We start from the raw sequence: 22,556 nt of genomic DNA, 5'->3' as shown, positions 1-22,556 counted from the left end.
GTTCAGCACGCTCGCTAACAAGGACACGTCGAGATAGGAATCACCGATTTTTCTGGGACTTTGCTCCAATGTAGCTGCCACAGAAAGATTTGATACAGACTTTCTTAGTTACTGTACACGTTGAATAAGTAGCAACAGTTTTCTACGTCAGAATTGTGTTAATGGCTGAAATTTGTATATTTAAATAACAATTTCGATTATATACATAGATTTGCAGAAAACATATTTAAACAGTATGCTAAAAAATAACATATTTTTGTTAATTTCTCTGATCAAATGTTGATTCGTTTTTTCTTTAACTAAATACAAAACATGGATTGTATTAAAATGTTATTCGACAATTTTTTTAAAGCGAGAATTGAATTCTGTAAATGTATTTCGAGTTGATTGGCTAAAAATATAAGAAACTGATGTTTTTGAAGACATTATTTGACTGTATGTATATTCGTTTAATGTAATCAATCTCTGTTAAATCGTATCTTCTTTATACAAGATCAATTTGCGAACGGAATGCACTGCGCAGGTAAGTTTGATAACAGCTGGCTTAGTTTTGACCATTTGAGGATAAGTCGGCAAAACACTCTGTAGGGTAATTGCTGCATGGTCGTAAGCGCGTATAATCTGCTTAATTATACGCATTCACGAACTCTGCAAACAGAAAATACAAGGGTATCTCGTATGCAAGGCGTGACAAAAATGTTTATGCAATATGTATGTATTTTTGAATATATTTACAGATATTTTAATATTTATATTGTTCGCTTTAAACTAATTCTTGGCTACGATAAGTTTGTTGGAAACGTCTTTTTCAATTTTCCAAAAATGCATTTTGTTATAGCTTTTAACTCGCTCAATAATTTTTATTTTATACCTTCGATGCTTATGGAATTATTATCTTTTCATAGTTTTTTTTTTCTTTTTTGTTCCCTTTCGGCATTATTTATATCATGTTGCGGCGGGAAATTGGAAAATTCCACAAACTTTTTGATCACACTTCGTATAACAGAATTTTTCGTAATCTAAATATTGAAATTTTAAGTTATCTACATTTCGTAATTGGACATAAATATAGTTCTATACGCAAATAAATAAAAAAATAATCGAATATCACTGGGCCAGAAAAATTTCCAGAAAACGTCGATTTCTGGTATGTATATCATTGAAACAAATGCATTTTTACAATTTAGTTTTCTGCACTTCTTGCAAAGCTACACATTCCAATTTGCAATAAATATAAAACTCCAGAATTCACACAATTCTTCTATCTCTGTCAGTTTCTGCACCATTTGCCAAAATAGATTTCACATCTCTGATTTTATAGACTGCTATCACTTTAACCCGTTGATCGCCCAATGAGTATCATCAACTTAGTCCCCATAAAACTAAAACAATGTTCCTAACAAACAGATATTGAAAAATCAGAATCCGTCAGGGCGATTGGTTCTCTCAGCCATCCCATGTCTCATAGATCCAACAAAATTTGATTTGTTTGATACGTCACTGAGGAAATGCATGTTCAAATCTACACAAGAAGCTACGTCACCTAAATTCGAATGACAGTACGAGCAAAGTGTCAACACGAACAAAGCAACCAAAAAAGTAACGTGTCAAACATGTAAGCCATTCTTTTAAAAGTGGTATAAGTGTATTTTTGTAAAAAAATGAGTTAATGGTAATTTTAGCGAGACGCTTTTCTTTGAAAATGGAATAAGTCCATTGGTAGCCAAGAAACTGTTTATCTTCTTTACCAACTTCATTAATCATTGTATAATAAAGTTTAACAAGTTTATGATTTTACAAGTCGACTCAAACCCTTAAATATCTCAATGTCTGAAAAAAATCGACCTATACCGCTTTCAACAAAAAACAGCTTATATATTGGCAAAAACTACGCTACAACAAAGTTTCGCAAGAAACAGTGATTCCCTGACACGTTCTCTTGCGAAGTTGTCGCGGTCCTTCCGCGTCACAGGGTGGAAAACTTAGAACAACAAAGGAAATCTAAACGAAAAAGAAGCGGAAGCCATTTCAGACGGTCCTGTAAGTTGAAAAATTACTGACAGGAGGCGCACGTGCAAGGCGGCTCCGTCGGGGAGGTAGCCAGGAAGAAGATCGGCGTGCGCAATCCCGAACCATCGTTGCATCCCCAACAAGGCGCGGGTATCCTAGAGGAACTGGGACAATTTCCGTCCAGCAAACTCTCGTTCTCTGGTGAAACCCTGTTCGAGGGCCTGATCTCCTCATCGTACTCGTAAGGATCATCCTCCTGAGAATCCAATTGCTCCTGGTCGGAAGTTTCTTCCGGTGCCAGGAGCGAATTTTTCGAACCGGTTCTGTCTTCCTCCGCCAGGATCGGCCGGAAACCCAGGGAGGAGCGGGAGCAACGGCTGATTCGTTAGCTGTACTTAAATGTTACTGCAACTTTCCTCCAGGACCTTCAGTTTCTTTCCTTTCATTTCTTACGCTCATTTGGATTTTATTAGAACGCGTCTAATGATACCGCGGAATGTATGTACAGTCTGTTATACTATCATACGTGCACGTGATAGAGTAATTCCAGGTGAGACGGCTCGATCTCGTTTAAACTGTTAACATTAAAACTACTGATCAGAGTGAATTTAAACAATCTTGTTATAAACACTTTCTTTTAATTTTGTATAAAAATTTGGTTTTTTATTTTGTTATAAAATTTACGTTTCTTGAGATCCTGAAGGTCTAGTAGTCTTATATCTGTAGAACTTTGTTTTGAATGGTTAATTTAAAATCTCTAGCAAAAGCGCCTTCATATTTGAATACTTACAAAATGGAAATTCTCAAGTTAATTTGACCTGTCTGGTAGTTTTAGTGTTTTTTTCAATTTTTTTGAGTGGTATAATGAATCTCGTACAGAGATTTGTTTAACTATTTTTCTTATATAGATACAATGTTTTTCATAAATACGTTTTATTTTTTGTCAGTTATCTATAATATTTATGATGTATTAGTTCTTTTTAAAACAGTGGGCTACCTCTTCCCGACTTACTCTATACGTATTGTACTGTTACAAAATGCGTTTTTAAGGTTATGCTAACAATAGTTACTTAGCGGTATCTTCCAAATCGTATTTGGCTTTGGTCGTTTCAGCGTGCAACGTAAATTACTTGAGACTGGAAGTAGAGAAGTCGTTGTCAGTGATACGAGATAGTGTTCTGATAATAAATATTTCACATTAACTTGTTAACCGAGTTATATTCTTGCTACGAACATTCTGGACCTGATTCAGATGAATAATAATAATCTGAAGCGAATTGCACTTTCATTTTGCAGTAAATGAAAGCATGGTATAGGTGTTGCTGCAATAAACATTATAAGACAATTTAATTTTGTAGTTTCTGGGTGAATAAATAAAACAATAGTTGAATGAAAGATATTGATGAATATCTTTGACGAGTCGATTTGCTATTCTCAAACATTTCTCTACTGTGTAATTTTTCATGTATTTTAGCACGAACTTATTATAACAATTTGTAAGATAACAATTTAATTTGAAATAATCTACGAAGCAATCGTCTTGTTCAGTACCTTCCTACCTTTGATTAAATTTATTCATTTTCTTCGTAAATGCGTAAGAAATGTCATGCTTACGTTATTCAAATGAATTGTTTTCAATTTAAAGAGATAGAATATCCTGATGCTCGAATACATTTTTTATGAATCCGGTTTGGTGTTCTGTTTGGTAAATGTATTATTAAGGTTGTTTATACCAAGCTTTCTAACTTTACACAAGAAATTAATTGACCTATTATTTTCGCGGATATAAAAATCGATTTCCCTTGTTTAGATGCAATTATGTAATTTTCTATACTAGTCTCATTTTACGATTCAAGAGGCGCTCAACGAACTATGCAATGTCTATTTTGAATCAACAAACTATCCGCCATGTTTTCTAAACACCGAGCTTAACACCTTCAAATTAGGATATTAGGAGAACAGCGATAAACTGCAACGATATGGTTTAGTTTATGAGTAATAATCGGGGTCTTTTAATTGTTAATTATACCGCCAATTTTCATATTGTAATCATTTTGTAAATTGTTAACATAATAGATCACGTAGTCTCACCGTTAAATAAAATTATGAATGCATCTTACGCGTAGCGCTGAATGTTTCTCGCAGTTCGTAATACAAAACGAACACAATGAAAATGGACAATTCCGCTAGAAAGAAAGAAAGTCGATATACTTGTCTGTGAAAGTAACAAGCTCGCACAATTAAACTACTCTATACCTTCTGTACAATTTATGTGCATAGAGCTTCTCTGTATGTTTCGACACAATAGAAATTATTGACTGATCAGAAGAGCGTAATATTTAGAAATGTAACACATTTGACACTCTGTTTCAAGAACAAAAAGCTTAAGAGATTTTTAACCCTTATGTTAACAACTAGAACGTTTACGTTTATTCGAAATTTAATGTTACAATATTTTTGCACAAAGTACACGTGTTCGAGAAATAAAAATCAGCAGTAATATTGTGAAATTGTTACGAGAATAATAAATTGGGTAGAAGAAAATGAAAAAATTAGGTACACTTTTACTCGGTTGGCGACAGAAGGGTCTTTACCTACTGGGATCCGAAAAATCGGATTTTTCATTCCAACGGTTGCTGGAATTTTTTGAAACTAGTGCTTTGACAGAGCGAATTAGCATTGTATAAATTACATTATTACATTATTACATAAATAATTACATTATTGTTCACAGTTAGTTAGCAAATATTTTGGAATTATATCTTAACTACCGTTATAGTCTCTACAATGAATCGATGTAATACATTCATTCCAGCAAGCCGATAGATAAAGTGTTCATTCGAGGAAGGAGAATAACTACATTAGATCGTCCTTTCGCTCCAACAGTAAATTTGCAGCTGCACTTGCCACCTTCTTTATGTAGGATACATCCGTGAGAACTTCAATTTACAGCTAGTCTTGCTTACTTTCGTCCCTTCTCAACTGCACCCATTACTCTTATATGAACTTGTAGGCACTTTTAAGTGTTGCAAAACAAAGTTAATGTTTCGAATAAAATAATTTCGAAATGGAATTTACTGATAAATTTGCCACGTTATAGTAACTTGTTCATTTATAATATTGTGTCAGATTATATTTTCTTATAAAAATTACGAAACTGAAATTTCGATTGACTCATATTTTAAAATGCACATTAGGACATAAATTAGATTGCCATATAATGGAAATATTTTTATTTTTGGTATCAATTATATTTATAATGTAGTAGTTCTTTAAAAAAAAAGAGTGGGCCATCTTTCCCTAATTTACCTTATCAGAAAACAATATATATTTTAATTCTAGCTTTTTGTGAAGTACCTATAACACAGAACACATCTCTTGCGTTGACCTATTGTATTTTTTGTTCTATCAATTTAGTAACGTACGCTGCTCGTATACTGTTTAATTCACTCAAAATGTACTTTTATGAACGACAAACTTGTCATCAATACTATAAACTTCATATTACGTACATTATTTTTACAGATTACTTACAATGACAGTATACAGTAATTTTGTCACCGTATGAAAGTATTTTTACTGTGATACATTCATGGAGTATGAAGGTCCTGGTGTTATATTATAAAATATACTTGGACGAGGACGTATTTATTAACATTTATCGCGCGTAATAACGAAATCAACTTAATTGTAGGTATTCATTTACTATTATCAGATTTTATAATCAGTATTAGTGTAACATTCGCCAGTTGTCCACATGCACATGACACCTTAACATTTAAAAGCTGGAGCATGCATAACTGAAAGCACAATATTCAAATTACTGACACTGTTCACATTTTGCATACAATGCAGGCAAGAGTGTAAAATAGATGTAAGTTAGGTCATCGCATCGTAAATAGTACTCTCTATTTACTGAACTGTTTTTTTAATCGAGGATGCGGCATAAATGAATGGAAAGTTAATAGAGATGCGATGGAAAAGTCCGTAAGCTCCGAAATATTTATTCGATTCGTGTAAAACGATTACTTAAGGAAGCTTGAATAATGTAGTAGAAACTATTAACAAATATTACGTTCGGGCGTTATTTCAAGCCAGTTGTTCAATTATGCTAATAAATGTTTTAATTTGAGTAATAACATACTTGGTAAATAAACAACTTAAAATTATTTGTCAAGTAAAATTTGTAAATACACACTGTCTTGAAATTGGAGAAAAATAAGTCAAAAACATGGAACAAAATTTTTCTATTTAAAATCAGGTTTGTAAGAAAATTGGGGTTGAAAGTTTGTCGACTACACGAGTGCTCGTTTATTGCTTGTTTTCACATGTAAAACAACCCCCTATTGATTGCACCAATATTTAGTCGCCAGTCTGTCGAACGCGCGTGTGCTCGGCGAACGTTTACCCTTGATTTTCTCGAAAACGTGCTTTAGATGAAAACGCTGTACTCGATATTTTCGATGTATCTTTTCACGAAGAATCACAAACCTTTTCGGTTGAACGACTAATTATAAAAAATTCTGAATTTTAATGCAAATTAATATCGAATGAATTCATACATTGTTATTATTTTGCTAATTTGCAATCATTATCTTTACACTGAGACAAAAATATTTTACTTTGTAAGAAGGAATATGATGCAACGAGTTGTGTTATTACCAAAGATGGCGGTTAAATGTAATTAAGAATATGAAACTGGTTGAACATAAAATAAAGCTGAGAAAGAGATAAAGCAGTTTTAATAACGTTACGAATTTTAATTAAGTCAATTAACCTACGGTGAACTCTAATTACAACACAATCTATTATATTATATCATAATGACAAGTAACACTGGTCGTTGACTTTATAAGCTTGCAAAAAAAAAGAAAGTGGAAATATTTCTTTGTTCTACTGTACAGAATGATAAAAAGAGGTTTCATAACTTTTAAGGTATATAGCAATGGTTAAATGATGTTAAAAAACTTGATAAAAATTCAATACTTCATAAACATAAAAATCATTTATTCCAATCGAAACAAAAATTTGCATATAACGTTCAAAGTATTAATTTTTAATTAATGTCAGTGAACAAAATAAATTAGGTAGTTTAACAATATTGTGTTATATCAGTCAAAAATTACACTCAATCCTCCATTTACGCGAAGTATCGCGTAAATAGAGTTTAAGGAACACATATTTACTTCACGTAGCCTAACAGAAGAAAATAATAATAACAACATTTCAGAAAATGAAAGGAAATGTCAGCGTAAAAAAGTGCCACGAAAATGAAGGAACTGGTGTATTCATTACGGAAACAATATAGACGAATAAATAAATTTTAAATTATATCTCTTGTACGCTACCGTATCATTAACCCCTTTATTTATCATTTATTTCTTAATTATACTAAATAAAACAACTTTAGCCTGAATAATTTAGTAAAAAAAGAAAAGAATTTTATACTTATTCGGTGTCTACATATACTACAAATATTAAAGATTCATAACATACAAATAACATTTAATAACATAAAACTGTTAAATCATCACGAGTCTGACACGTTATAATAAGGCGAGGGGTTCAGAATTACGACTTCCCTTCGTCTAGCCTAGAAGTCATTCAGTTCTAAAGCACTGAATTTTCTCCCTATCATTTTCATAAGATCAATAGTCTGCGCGCTATTTTAACCATCGATTATCTCAAAACACCCTGTGGTGCGTGTTCTCCCCACGCAAAATGAAACACGCGATGGGGTGCGAAGTCGCGTAGAAGACTTTAATCGTTAACAGCATTGCCATAGACCAAAGTTCAGAATATTCCGAGTAAGTAGGTGTACCGGGATGCAATTTCGTTGCGTCATTCTTTCCTCGTGACCGCGATGATACTCGCGAAGATTAAATCGAGCGTGAGACTGTCAAGTTTACAAAGTGATTCGCTCGCGACGCTGTTTTTTATCAATGAACCACGCGTACTACGAGGATCATTATGCAAGAAATACTCGCGTGATCTATTACTTAACTCGTTAATTATGAGATTTAGTTTGAAAAATCTCTCATTATGCACGCAATACAATCAAACAATGAAATGTATACTCGTCGAAGGCGGGGCAGGTGCACCTATAATATGTTCTAACGATAAATTAAAACAAAATAATGAAGAATCACGTGTTCATCTGAAAAAATGAATAATTCGTCGTTGAAGAAATTAGTACTCGTCTGATGCAGTTAACTGGTTAAGCCAAGACTCTACTTAAAGACGTCCTAAACATAGGAAAAACTTTTTTTATTAATAACTATTCACTAAAAACTTCCAATTTGTTCTGAGTGTATAACTGTGATTTTCTACTTTATATTTATATTTCTTCTACGCCAAAATATTACAAAATGGCGTAGTTATTTGCTAACTTTGGAAGCTCTTTTCGTAAAACATCCACTGTTGGTGGACTCGATTGCAAACTGAAACATCCGAAGATAATTTTTATAGATTTATAACTACTATCGTTTAAAATGTAACGTACGGATTTCCCAAATTTTGTGACATTTTGGTTTAGAAAAAATGTAAATATAAAGTGGAGGATCACTGTTACTCGCCCAGAAAGAATAAGTTTTCATTGAATAGTTATCAATAAAAAAAAATTGCTAAAGTTTACCTATGTTTAGAACGTCTCTAAGTGGGGTCACCGCTTAACACGTTCAGGACGACTCGATGCATTGATGTACACTGGATGACGCTTTCATTTGCACGCGTAAATCACGGGTGGATCATCCCGCTAATTAACTCATTGTGAATGAAACAGCGTTCAATTGCGAGACAGACTGGCGCAACAAGGTGCTTTAGTAAACGTTTCTATGATATTGGAAAGGGATTCTGTAATTAGTAGACCACGGATGGATTATTTGTAGAAATTCATGCGTCTTTAGAGAAATTTACTGGAATTAAGTACTCCTTGTAACAGAAATTTTTTCTTAGAAAGAGGAAACGAAACAAGACGAATATATAATATTGCCTGTTTATATCGTTACAATTCGCTAGGAAGGTACAATTACTTATATAATCCTTATTGAATGTTTTTGTTATGTGGCATGCACGTTAAATCTGCACTCACAATCCGTAATCCTTTCAATAAAATGTCTGTATCAGGAATTTGAAGAAACATATGGTAAACATATGCTAAACGAAGATTTTGTTGAGCACTTTATTAAAACAGATTATTAAACAGACTATCATTCAAAAACTCTGTTCTTCATATGAATTCGTATTTATGCTGTCACAATTAGCATAAAGTCTATGATCTACACTATCCACAGTCGAATTGTTCAGATTCAAGAGAAATTATACATCGACTAAATAATGAATAATAATAAAAACGAAGCATTTCAAAGGATGTAATCGTTACAATATGTCTCGGATGATGACTCAGTCGTCTCGAGTATCTAAACAGTCTCAGTATCAGCGGTGGACTCTGAACTGGCAAAAGCATTCTAACAGTTGTTTCCTTCGTATTTTTGATATTACTGTAGAAACATCGTGGTTCGTTTTCGCAACGTTTCAGAGCAGATGAAATAAGCGATTCCGTAAGGTGCGCGTCTGAAACGGCTGCACGAAGAGAAAGGATCCCATTCGATCCAATCTCGAATAACTGTTCTTGCAAATTCTGTTTAGCAAGTGTAAAAGGTCAGCTGTCGCGGGTGTCCCGCCTCTCGATAAACAAAATAGCGGTGCAGACAATGCGAAAGCAGAAGTGAAACGTCCGAGCGATCCGGACGTTACGTCTTAAGCAGAAACGTCGCAGGTGATTATTGATTTTTCCGCGAGCTCAGGCTTGTATAAGAGCATGTACCGGAGTGATAAAGCGAGACCGTGACGCTCGTCTTTTATTTAGAAGAGCGAATACAGATACAACCGCTCGACCAATCTAGATAACCAGTTAACTGTGACATTTAGCTCCAAAAATCTCTCATTGTGCGCGCAATGGAATCAAATAATAAAATGTATGCTTGTCAAACGCGAGGTAAATGCTTCTATAATATATCCTAATGAAAAAATAGAGCAAAATGATAAGAATTACACGTTTATCTAAAAAAATGAATAATTCATCGTTGAGAAAATTAGTATGATTTTGCGTTTTAAGACACTGTTGACCGGTCACGAGTTAAATCGTGTTTATACTAGTTATTTCAATTTTTGAAATGCAGAGTAATATAGAATGTAATAAAAGCGAAATATTCGAAGCTATATAAAAGATATGTCCGAAGTTTGATTTCAATTGATTATGTATAAATAAAGTATATCGAAGTTCATTTAGATTGTTTCACTTTCATATTTAATTACGGAATAATATCCGGTGACACGGATAGCTTCTGCGTAAAATTGCCGGTCAACAAGGTATTAAGATGACGTGTATACTCGTCGAACGCAGTCAACTGGGTAACGGCTAAAACTTGTGGTTTAGATCTGTAGAAGAGGAAATCGGACTTCTCTGTGACAAACATAAAACAAGACTAGAAAATCATTCAAGCAAATAAACTATACTCAGAGGATCTGCCTAAAAGATTTCCCAGAAAACATCCCAATGATCTCCCAACAACATAAGGGATGACTGCAGTACAGATATATTCTGCTGAGAAAGCATCTACGTGATATATTCCTAAATGATACAATAATTTACCAAATGTTCATTCTGGACAAATTGTGAAGTGCGTTGGGGATATTAATCCCTTGGCCTAAATAAAGATAAAATTACTTTGTCGTTAATAATTAAGTAGAAACAGAAAAGAATTCGAAAAGTAATGTTTAACGTATGTTAAAAAAAATAAATAACACTTAGATTTGTCAAATTCAATTTAAAATTTTCATCGCGAGCTCGATACGATATTTTAGATCAAGGGGTTTAAAAAAAAGTTCAGTCAAGAAATTGTTTCTTACTCGAGGAATACTGATTTCGTGTTTGTCCTTGTTCGGTCATCGTAACACGTTTTTCGAATGGAATATCTTCAAGGTTCTTTTAGCAACGAATACCTTTGAATTCAATGTTACAATTTAAAATCGGTTATTGGTTAGCATTTCTTAGTGGCCAATGAATTTTTTTAATTAAGATACGCGGACTTGATAAGGTTCATTAGCTCGGTGCGTTACGGAGCAAAATAAATCTTAACAAATTAAAGAACTAACGGGTGAAAGTTAGGAAACGTTTAAAGTTCGAACGAAGCAATCTACGCGTTCATACATATGTATTAAACACGCCGCGCTTTTCCTTTGAGATTATTTATGAATCAATTGCAGGAATATTATAATCGCGAAGCGTGAAACTGTTTCTTAAGTGATTGTATCTTTCTTCCGATTCCTTGTTTTGTATCTTTGTTTGTGTTTCCAAATAAACTGTTCGCTGTGGGAAGCAATTTGGTGATTATAGATCAACTACAATTTAATGAGTATAGCCTTTGTTCTTTTCCGGAATGCACGGAAGTCATGCAGATCCAATTAAGTCACGCAATACTATATATCATATATATTATATATCGTGTATATAATATCGATCATTACCTAGCAATATTGAAGAAGGAGGTTTTTGTCATCTCAGTCAACAAATAAAACTTTTCATAGTGTTGAAGTTGTAGAAAAATTGATATAAAACTTTACAACTGTTTATTTGTATTATACTCTTATAATCTACATGAAATTTTACGCATTAAATGTATTAATTACTTCACTTTCAATTATTTTCATATCGTACGATCGCATTTAAAACAAATTGCATGGAAGAAAGTGTGTTTAAATGTGTTTGGTATTTTAGAATGAAAATCTATCATTAATGGGTAGGAACAGTGCACGTTTACTCAAGTGCTCCACTAACATTTCCAAAGTTTATCGAAGATTACTAAGCTTACAGATTCTACCAAAGTTAATATCTAAGGTCTTGTTACAACACTCGAAAAAATCAAGGTGCTTAAGAATTATCTCATAGGCACGACAAGTGTTGTCTATAAAATTGATCTTATAAACAAATACAGAAAACTTAAATATAATCATAAAATTGCAAAGATGTGGGACAGAACAGTATTTACAAAATTTTTTGTTTCAATCGGGACGATAATATTATCAAACGATAAACACCAGCTAATGAACCTCCATGACCGAGGACAAACACGCAACAAAGTGCAATAATTTGTGAGGTTACCTAACAAGTCATGCTAAGACAAACGACCTTCAAATTGTATCTCGTTATTCGTTACATTTCGATAAACATGCTTCTAATTTTTATTTACAAGCGGAAAGAAACGAACCTTGTATTTTTACATTTTCCGTTCTCGTTTCTCAGTGACTTGAACATTGATGATCCGCGTGGCAGTTCAATGACAAAAGCTGATTGTAGCTTTCCCGTATAAGCAGCTTATTATTTCATTGCTTGGAAACGCTATTTCTTATCTGCTCATCAACAAACTCAAGGGAAATTGTTATAACGATTACATTGCATAATAATCGCAGATAAGAGAAAGAAAATTACATACCATCACAAGCGTATGCAACGATTACGTGGGACATACAAATGAACCAAGCTTCATAAACAATTATACAAAAGTTAGCATAAAAATTATTCCTAATAATTACAAACTCCAATTGCCTTCCAAAATTGCATCATCAGCAGAACTGTTTACATATTCGTCTATATTGAGTTATGGCGCTGGTGTAGCGTGCGTGTTCTTCCAAATGTAATCTATACAACGGTGATTATTGGATTAATATAAACCTTCCATAAACAGTATTTTCCAGGCGAAAATTTGTCAGAAATAAAAATGAAAAATAAATCGTTTTAATTTTCTTCCATACTTACATACCAAGGAAATATTTACATATTCGTCTATATTAAATAACAGCGCTTGTGTAACATGTGCTTATCCAATTAACCTAAGCCTACCGCTAAGAATGCCTTCTAAAATACATAAAAAAAACTGTTCAAAAGAAATTTAAAAATAAACGATGCTAAAAGCAAGCATGTATAACAATGAAACGATAAACAGTTTCAGATCATAGTGGAATTAGTCGCAAAACTGTGCATGTTTCGCATAAAGGTCGTGCACGTCCCGGCGAAAAGGGGAAGAAAATAGTAACCGAGGAATGGATTGCAGGCTGCGGCTTTTAAAAATGGCGTCCCGTTGCAAAGGTTACGCAGTGACGTAGCCTGTCCAACTTAGAGGCACAACTAGTTGCTGTCTACTCGATGCATCTCGCGTCGAAGATTCCTGATACACCGTGCACTTAAACGATCGTCGAAACGCCAGTGCAACGCGAGACATGTGACAATTAGCGACGCGGAAATGATCGTCCAAGTATATTTCGTTCGGGACAATGCGCTTCTTCGCGAACGACGTAAACGCATCGTCGGTATTGGAACACCATAGAAATACGGCACAACAATAACACTGTGCATCGATCGTCCGACAGAAGTGCGTTTACACCGAAATAAATACTTACCATTCAACACACTAGTTTTTACGCCTCTGACGTCAGAGGGTTCACCGGGCACATTTCACAATATTCTTTCAGTACTTGGTGTTCAACGGTCAACTGTTCACGCGGACATCAGTCAATGCACCGACATATCAATCGTGCACATTTTCCGTCGGGAGAATCGCTTTTTCTCGTGAAAGAACGTGGAGGGGGCGCGATGCGAAACACGGGCGGAATTGTTACGGCGCCATATCGTGTAGCTGTCAGAAGCAGACTGCGCGCGCAACATGCGTATTACCGTGGAAGAGGGAAATTCAAACGCGCGATCGCGAGGTAGTTTAACGAACGTGCATTTTGTTAGACAACGGAACCGTGAACGAAGATATCGTGGCGCCTCGTTTGTTATTTAATGCACTGTAAAAGGTATTCAAAATGGTGTCGTATATATTTATACGCGTATATAATTACTCACGCCTCATAAGGAAAATATGTTACTTGTAAAATTGCAGGTATCGTGTTTGGTACCTACTGTTGTTCTTTTTTTTCATAATAATTTTTTATTTTGATTAATGTTGAGTAAGGTTAACTACACTGTTAAGAGAAGACAAGTCGAAGCGATAGCATAAACATTGATGATGCTTACATTATTAATTATAAATACATTATTGTTCAACCACTATTCTTTGTTTTTTAATTAAATAATAATATACAGAAGATTCCTCGGAATTTAACTCACCACTTTGGTATAGTAATGAACAGAAAGGTTAATTATAATAAATCTACTTGCCCTATGGGGTTTGATTTTTAAACATTTTTAAACGGCCTCGTATAAATTTAAATATTTCTGGAAGAGTGTAATATTTTGCTTTTAAAGCATGATGAATATGATATGATTTACATTAATGCAGATATCGTGCAAATATTTTTTGAGAAATGATTTAAAAAAATGAAAAATCTCACTAAGTATTAAAGAATAGTTTTTATAAATATACATTGTTCCTTAGAAATCAGTTTTTAAAATCGAAGAAAAGTATTAAAATCGTTTTAAATTATATTCTCAACGTGGAATGCATCTCCGTAACAGAATACCTTAAAAGTTACTAAAGAAATCCTTGTTAGTTTCTTCCTGGGTTTTAATCCAATTGTAGCAACATATATTAACGACATTAATCAAACCCAATAAGTTCTGCAAACTTTCATAGAATCCAATAAATTAGTTGGGCATATAATTGCGTAAATGACCGTTACGAATTTACAGTAACATTAAATTGCGTAAGTTTAACAATTTAATTACAGTTGCTTCGATATACTTCGACTGTGCTCCATTATCAATTCGATTATAAACTGGAAAAGTACTCTCAAGATTTCTACTGATTTTAAGTTATTCGATAACACGTGCGGAGTCATACAAAGATCCGGCCGATTTCGATAATCCCAGTCAGTTCACTTTCAATGCGTTCGATAACTTTATAATAAGGTAGACCAGACTCTCTTCTCAAGGCAATACTATTAATAATACGCCAAGAATCTCTGGCACGTTGCTCTTCGAACGTCATTACTGATTTTCCAGCGAATTGGCAATTTAGTTTTTTTTATTATTATTATTATTGTGGAATCGACCCCGACAAAATGCCGAAATCCTAGCTCAATCTTAGCTACCTCTTAATTTGTGCAACTTTGACACAATTTTTGACGAAAGCATATTTCCAAAGCTTCTGGAAGTGACATTTGAAGACGAATAAAGTTTCCCGCGTGAAACATTCATAACTTATAGAAATAACATCCGTTTTTTTAATGTTTTACATTTATTACAGTCCAAACTTATAAGACTTGCAGTTGACGAATTTAATTATGCTTCAAATTTTGGTGATATTATCTGACCATATCGTTACTTACATAATGGAATAAGTTTTCAAATAATCGCATGTTTTTATGATTTCCCTTTAATCAGTGATATTGGTTGAACTAAAAATTGAATAAAAATATTCAAACATCCCTTAACAGGCTACGCAAATGGAAAAAGAATTATTGAACACTTGACGACAAGCGTACCAGGCAGTTTTTTGATAGTTTTAAAACCATACTTTATGTATCTAAAGTTAGAATACCTTTCCGAAGAATGAGAAAGGAGGAAGAGGATCGAGAAAGATATTTCCGATACTACGTAAAGGTCATTTATTATTGGATACAGTAAAACGGCAGATTCCAACAAATCTTTTGAGGATTTTTCAGCCATTGTTTTATTTCAAGTTAAATTGTGTTTTTTGCGTTCTGCTGTCAGTTAGCCATAAATTTCCGTAATTTACGCGTCAAAATAAATTTCCTTTAATACGAACGAAAAATATGACCATTCATTTTCAGGAAATGTTTTCACGCAAACAAAAGCTGTCCAAAATTTGAAACATGTTCTGAACTGTAAACACAAAATAGTTTTCAGCTATATCTCTTTCGTTTTTGATGCTCGATACGGTTACTGTAATAATTTTTATTCTTTTCATTTAACTTTGTTATCCAATGCAAAAACCATTTCGTTTTGTTATCACCGTCATATTTGTTTCAGTTTTCTTCCATTTAGTCTTGCTCTCATTTTCTCAAGTATATTTTTCAATTTGGAAAAACTACATAAAAGTTTCTCTGTTTCAATAATCTTTCAAATGCACGATCCTGTTTTTAAATAATACCCCAAATGTACAAATCAATTAAAGACCACGACAAAGTTGAAGATCAAGTGTAAGAAGTTACATTTAACACAATGTCGCTCCAAACTGTTAATTAACCCACCTTTCACGCGACATTAATTGAATGAACTGTTAATGCGTATCTTGTGCGTCAATTACATTTTGATGTTAATGCAATTAAGACCACAACAAATTTGTCAATGACACTCATTAGCACAGTTGATGTAAGAGGCTGTACAAGCTTTATAAATTTATAGCGTGTAGCAGGGGTGATGAACCGGCGACCCGTGAGCGGCATGTGGTAAATATCCGCCCCTACCTTCCTGTTCCGCCGCCAATGAGTAGCGATGGGCCCGAGTTACAACCGAACGCGTTCCTATGGGTCTGACCTACGAGACTGTTAATACTTCGCACTTGATTTGTTGCAGTAAAACTATAAAATATGATATTTAATGTTCAACTTTGTATAACGCCTCAATACGTGAAATATTGGAATAAAATAGCTTTGTCCCTTAATATACTTGTTTTCCATTCGAATTAATTTTAAAGAATATCGTCTTCGTCTCGTCAAAAAATGTTAAATATTTCTAGTGAGAGATTTCCGAGTGCAAAGGGTTAACTGTGGTATTTAGTTTTAAAAATCTCTCATTCAGCATGCAATAAAATTAGACAATGAAGTGTATATTCGTCAGACAGCAAATGCACCTACAATATATTCTAACGAAAAACTAAAGCAAAATTATGTTTATTTGAAAAAATAAATAATTAATTAAATTATTATATATAATGTGTACGTTGTCGTAACACACGGACGAGTCTCCGTGTAAATGGTTGGATTCTCCATCGGAGAATAACACACGGCGAGTTGTCAGTGTAAATGAAACACTTTATTGTAACTGCACAGATTCTACGGACTTTCGTACAAAGTTCGGTTTCGCGACGTTTGTGAAGTTGTTTGAGTGCTCGCGCACCTGGTCTGTAATTAAGTCGCTTCGCTGTCGATTAGTTTATGATTCGAAACGAGTAAGTCGAACGTAACAAATAAAAACTGCAAGTGAACCATTTAATTATTCAACTAACGACAGATTCACGTGTGCCTTTTTTTCCTTTTAGTATTTAAGACTTCGATGCATAATTCAATTATTTGTGAAAAGAAATGTTACAAGTTTGAGACAGTCTCGTCCGCAAAGAGTTAATAGAAAACCGTTAACGATTAAAGGTATCACTTGTTATATCAGAAACTAATGAACCCATCAACCAGGTAACTGCGTTCGACGAGTATGGCAATGGCACCCAATATGGCACATCTAATTTTAGAAGCTTGCCAAAACGAGAGACATGCATTTCTTCAATGAAACCTGCGCCAAAACACGAAGAAATTCAAAAACATTCTGATGATAACAATGTAAAAATTTAAACGCCTTCAAACCACGATGAAAATATAAATAAAGTCGAAAACAGTGAATTAAAATGCTTCACAACTAACTGTTCTCGTGTGTTCGTATGTTTTTGCGAACATAATTCTGAACAATTTTTCCTAATGCATGTCATCGATCAGTTTCAGTTTCCTAGACATTCGCAAGAATATATTCGTAAAAAGGGAGCCATGATAATCATATACAAAACGGGTAACCTCTTGTAAGACCTTGATCTTGGCACAAAAACCTTTAAGGTCATTGTACCGAGTACTCAGCACTTCCAATATTTTTTATGGTCGCGATTGTTTCGAAACTTCCGAAGCATAAAAATTTCGCATCACGCTGAAATTTTTCGCTTTCACCTTCACTTATTGCCGTTGTTTCTTACATTACGTACGAAACTGTAGATGTGAAACTGATTTATAAAATAAATTGCAAAAACACGTTTCGCACTGAGGGAAAATGCGAGAGAGGCTCGTCGTTCTTACTCAAAAGGATAACAAACGTTATACAAGGAAGACAACTTTAACGAAGTACAGGAATATGCAATTACTACTGAAAGTGCGAGAACATTTCGAAAATGTTTATTTTTCTGGAATAGAGTTTCAAAGGTTTTTCGTGATATCTCACTCAAAATGTGTTCAACTTTTTAACTCGAAAAATAGCTAGAAATCGTGTGCAAACTGTGAATCCTGTCTGAACTTCTAACAATTTCTTTGGTTAAATATCATAGTGAACATTTTTGTAATACTCATTATTGTTGAAAATGGTGTTTAGATTCTACAAATGCATTCTTTTATTAAGAAAACAGTGATATATTAATTTTCCATTGAATCACACCGCTTACACCAACGCCTTATGTATAGTATCAAAATGACTACTCTTCTGGAACATAATATCTACAATTATGACAAGTGACTCACACAGTGCTCTACCAAGTGTAACAATTATGCTAATTGTGTTGGCTAAAATACACCACCTACAGAACTAAGAATTGTTCCATTAAATATCAGTGTCATACTTTGATTTGACAATTCACATTTATGAATTGATAAATATTGAAAATTAGTGCTGGTTATGTCTTCAGAAAAAGATGGTAAGTTGATTTCATCTCTCGTACTCTTACTTATCGATTAACTTAAACCAACTGAACCCTTTTGATCCGTTTTTGATATTTTCATTTCATTGAATTCATCGGATTTGTATGTTATATAATAAAATATAATAGAATTTATGATTAAGTGTAAAATCTCATGATAATAATGGAGTTAGACCGAAGAACTTACTCCATTAATCAGGAGGAGTTCCGAAACCAGTGTAAAATTGTGAAAGAGGTACTACATAATCAGGGAAGTCAAGTTTCTTTTAATAATGTACGTTTGGATTGCTTCGTTAGAATACAAACTTAATACTCCTTTTACCTTATTAATGATCGTACTTATCAGTTCTCATTCGCAATCACGTGACGTTGTAAGGTGTCCATTACCACGTGCCGAAGAAAATTATCCGTGAGAACGACTTGAAACGTGTAATTAATCTTCCTTTCATTTTTACCTAAGAATACGTTCGTATTCAGTGAATACTGCTCACTCGTCCCTAGCGTACAAAGAGTTCAGTTACAATCCTATACGTATTCGATTTATGCAATACTCGGATTGCATGGTTTCAGTTTAATACAGTCGAAGCAACATATAACAGGAAAGATATTATACAGTAGCGAAAGCGACTTTTGCGAGTACTAGAACTGAATAGTTGTCTTACAATAAATAATAAAACTTCAGAAAATTTCCGCATATCTAGTCACTTCATTCTCTAGTGGATAAATTACTTTTACTTTTGAAAATACGCAAGGATTAACGCGAAAGTTTATTGGAAATAAAACTTTTAACGATAATGTGCATCTTAAATGCAATGCTAACGATCCTTGTTGATTACATTAATAATCGATAATCCTGTTAAGCAGTAATGATGTAACTTTCGTTTAAAACACGAATCAATCCTATTTACTTATAATACACTAATTAGTATTGATATTTCAAATCAGGCATTATGTGCGAAACATTCAACAATATATGAAAATCAATGTATTAACATTTCCTATTGCTTCTAACTATTCACGTGAAAGAATTGCACAAATGTTTATAATATTAACTCGTAGGCCTGATATCGTGTAAGACTCGTGAAGAAAATTTTAAACTGAATTTTGTCGAATTTAAATGTTATCTACTTTTTCTGAATATAAACGAAATATTACTTTATTTTATTAATAATTGTCAACCTTTGGAGTAAACGTAAACATAGAATAAGTATCAAATCCTGTTTTTTCTAATCAATTATTAATGACGTAGTTTTATCAAAGCGCAGTTGTGAAAGAAATCAGAGGGCAATGGGTTGTCGCGAAGGACAAAGGTCCTTTGAAACTTTTTCCATTTAGTTGAACGCGTTCCTCTAAATTAAGGAATGCCTAACATAAAAACAATGTTAAGGCGAAACGAAGGCAAATGAAAGTGTAATTAAACCATCGGTTATAAAAAAGGAGAACACTGAAATCGCGCTTCCTATCTTCGCACCGTCGCTGGTTAATACGTTACATGATTTCCTGGAATATTTCGCAAAGAACTTTCTGAGATATCTATATTACTTAATACACTTCCCTACGTGCCTAAAGATAAAAGTCGAATATAAATTAATATTAAAATTTTTTATAACCATAAAAGATAGTTGTGTATCTATTTATGCATGTAAAATCTGTTCAATGTGATTAAGAAGGTGGGAACAGTCACGTACCAATTTTATACGACCATGTAGAATTACATTTGAAGCGATATTAACAGTTTTTGTCAATTACATAAATTATTTTCACACCTTGCACTCGAGAGGCGACTTTCAAACGCCATTTGATTTAACAAAAAATTAAATATTAAATCTTGAATAAATTATCAATATATGAAACATAGAAATAAAATAGTTTCATCCCTTACTCAGTTTACGCAAGATTTGTGTTATTTGCAAACAGTATGATCAATATTTCATCTGGAAATAATGCATACTTATATTGAAAAATATTGTCGAGTGCAAAACGTTAATTTGAATTGGATAATGAAAATAATTTAACAAAAGATTGAAATAACTTGAACAATTTAATCAAAATTTTGTGAAATCAGGGTATGTGAATCTCAATGGCATTTACTGTAATGCATATGTAGAAAGAAATAAGAGAAAACAGTCTATGGGAAAGGTAGAAAAAAAACAGAAATAAGTCGCAGGATGTAAGGAGAAATAAAAATTGAAACAAAAACGGAAAAACAAAAGTAGAAAGGGGAAAAAAATTCAGACGACGCTCGGAAAGAGGTTAGAAAACGACGAGTGCTGGAACTGAACGGAAGCCGGACAACTGTAAAGAGGTTAGAAAGGCAAATTAAAAGGAAAAAACCCATGACAGGAATGCGAAAAAGAAGCGAGACAGTCTTTAACGACGTAAGTCAACACACTGCCAATGGAAAACGTGAATTGCGTTTTTCAACCGTCGAAATGCTCAAGACGAAAAAAGTGGATTGATGTTTTACAAGTTTCCGACGTCATACTTACATTTAGATCTACCAAACAATACTAACATCATCAATAATTCTATTAAAGGGTTAATAAGAATAGAGTTCCATAATCTTTATACCGTGGAATTATAGTCTAAGGCATCAACGAATTTTTATAATAAAAAGGAGAAAAGTTTTTCGTTTAAAATGAAAATGTAATATGGAAAATACTCTAATATACAAACGTTCAACTGTAAGTTGAAATATTTCTAACCAACAAATACTTTAGTTAAATAAATTTCAATGTTAGTTGGAAAATTAGTGAAGAAATATATAATTTAGTGACCAGCAGGGCGAGATTTATAAATATTTTTACAAATTATTTTAAAACAAATTTATCCATTTCAATTGAATCAATTGAATGTAGGATAAGGTCACTGGTTTCAATTTATTTACACTTATTTTAAATTTTAGTAAAGGTTCTTAATGTTCCATATAGTTTATATTATAAATTCAAGGACTACTTACTTAATAAATATTGTTCAAATAGTGAATTTAATGTTTTCGTCTCTATCTACACACAATGGCCCACAAAAGTATTTAAAATCAATATATTTATAATGGAAATGTATTCACCGGATAATAGCTCTCTGGAAATTTCATCGAGTACATTTCATTGAAATCAAATAACACACGTTAGGTATGTCCATTTCTATTCCAAACATATCGATTTTAACGCTTTGATTGCCACTCGAATCCGGGTGACACCATTTTTTATATTACAAACTTAAACATTAATTTCCTTGCTGGCGTATCGAATGAACTGAATTTCGTTGGATGCATGAAGTGTAAGAAAGATAGTACATAAAATAATCGCTACGAAGAATCTTGACCTTTAGTTTCTGTTTACTAAGAAAACTGTTGCGACTGCATAAGAATTTTGATGAGTGTTTACTTTGGCAGTGAAAGTGTTAAATAGTTTTGAAAACCCGTGTATACAGGGCCATTCATGAATTATCTAAAATGTAGCGTACGGATTTTCCGAAATTTTAATTATTATAGAAACAGCAAGCATTTGAAGTGCAAAACCTGTTTTACCTCAAAAACTTAGCTTTGAATGTTTACAAAAGATTAAATAATTGAGATATCGAAAAAATGGCACGGATACCTGGTATTTTTGAGCGAGTGTACGGTAGATTGTGTTAAGCACGAGCTGGACACTTTGAACATTTCCTTTAATCATTCATAACTTGAAAACTAACAAGAAAACCTTTTTCAACCAGCACACGCCGATTTTGATGAAATATGGTTCTCAAGAAAATATTTGACACGTATTTCTTCCTGTCGACCAACATCCACTTTGAAGGGGTAAAAGCACCCCTTAAAGTTAAGGGTTGAAAGTATATTTTCTATATCTTTAAAACTAGGGGGTACAGAAAAGAAACTTTCTTTTAATTGTTCGGCTCGAAATACGTATTACATTAAAT

The 22,556-nt window shown here is 33.2% G+C and overlaps 1 protein-coding gene across 16 annotated transcripts in view; it reads right to left on the bottom strand.

The window, feature by feature from the left end:
• Positions 1–22,556, bottom strand: part of milt (trafficking kinesin-binding protein milt) — an 83,779-nt gene that overhangs the window by 16,606 nt on the left and 44,617 nt on the right. Inside the window, exon 1 of one of the 16 annotated variants that reach the window (XM_031992361.2) lies at positions 13,468–13,708. The exons of 14 other annotated variants lie outside the window; for them this stretch is intronic. The gene's annotated coding sequence lies outside the window, so the exon portion shown is untranslated. Of the gene's footprint in view, positions 1–2,061; positions 2,395–13,467; positions 13,709–22,556 lie in introns of those variants that run through there. One more of the 16 variants, XM_031992364.2, reaches the window with a different exon arrangement.

The sequence above is a fragment of the Nomia melanderi genome, chromosome 14, assembly GCF_051020985.1.
Source record: "Nomia melanderi isolate GNS246 chromosome 14, iyNomMela1, whole genome shotgun sequence".
In the NCBI taxonomy this organism is placed as follows: domain Eukaryota; kingdom Metazoa; phylum Arthropoda; class Insecta; order Hymenoptera; family Halictidae; genus Nomia; species Nomia melanderi.
The sequence above is the reverse complement of the archived record's forward strand: the minus strand, read 5'-3'. Positions and strand labels throughout refer to the sequence as shown.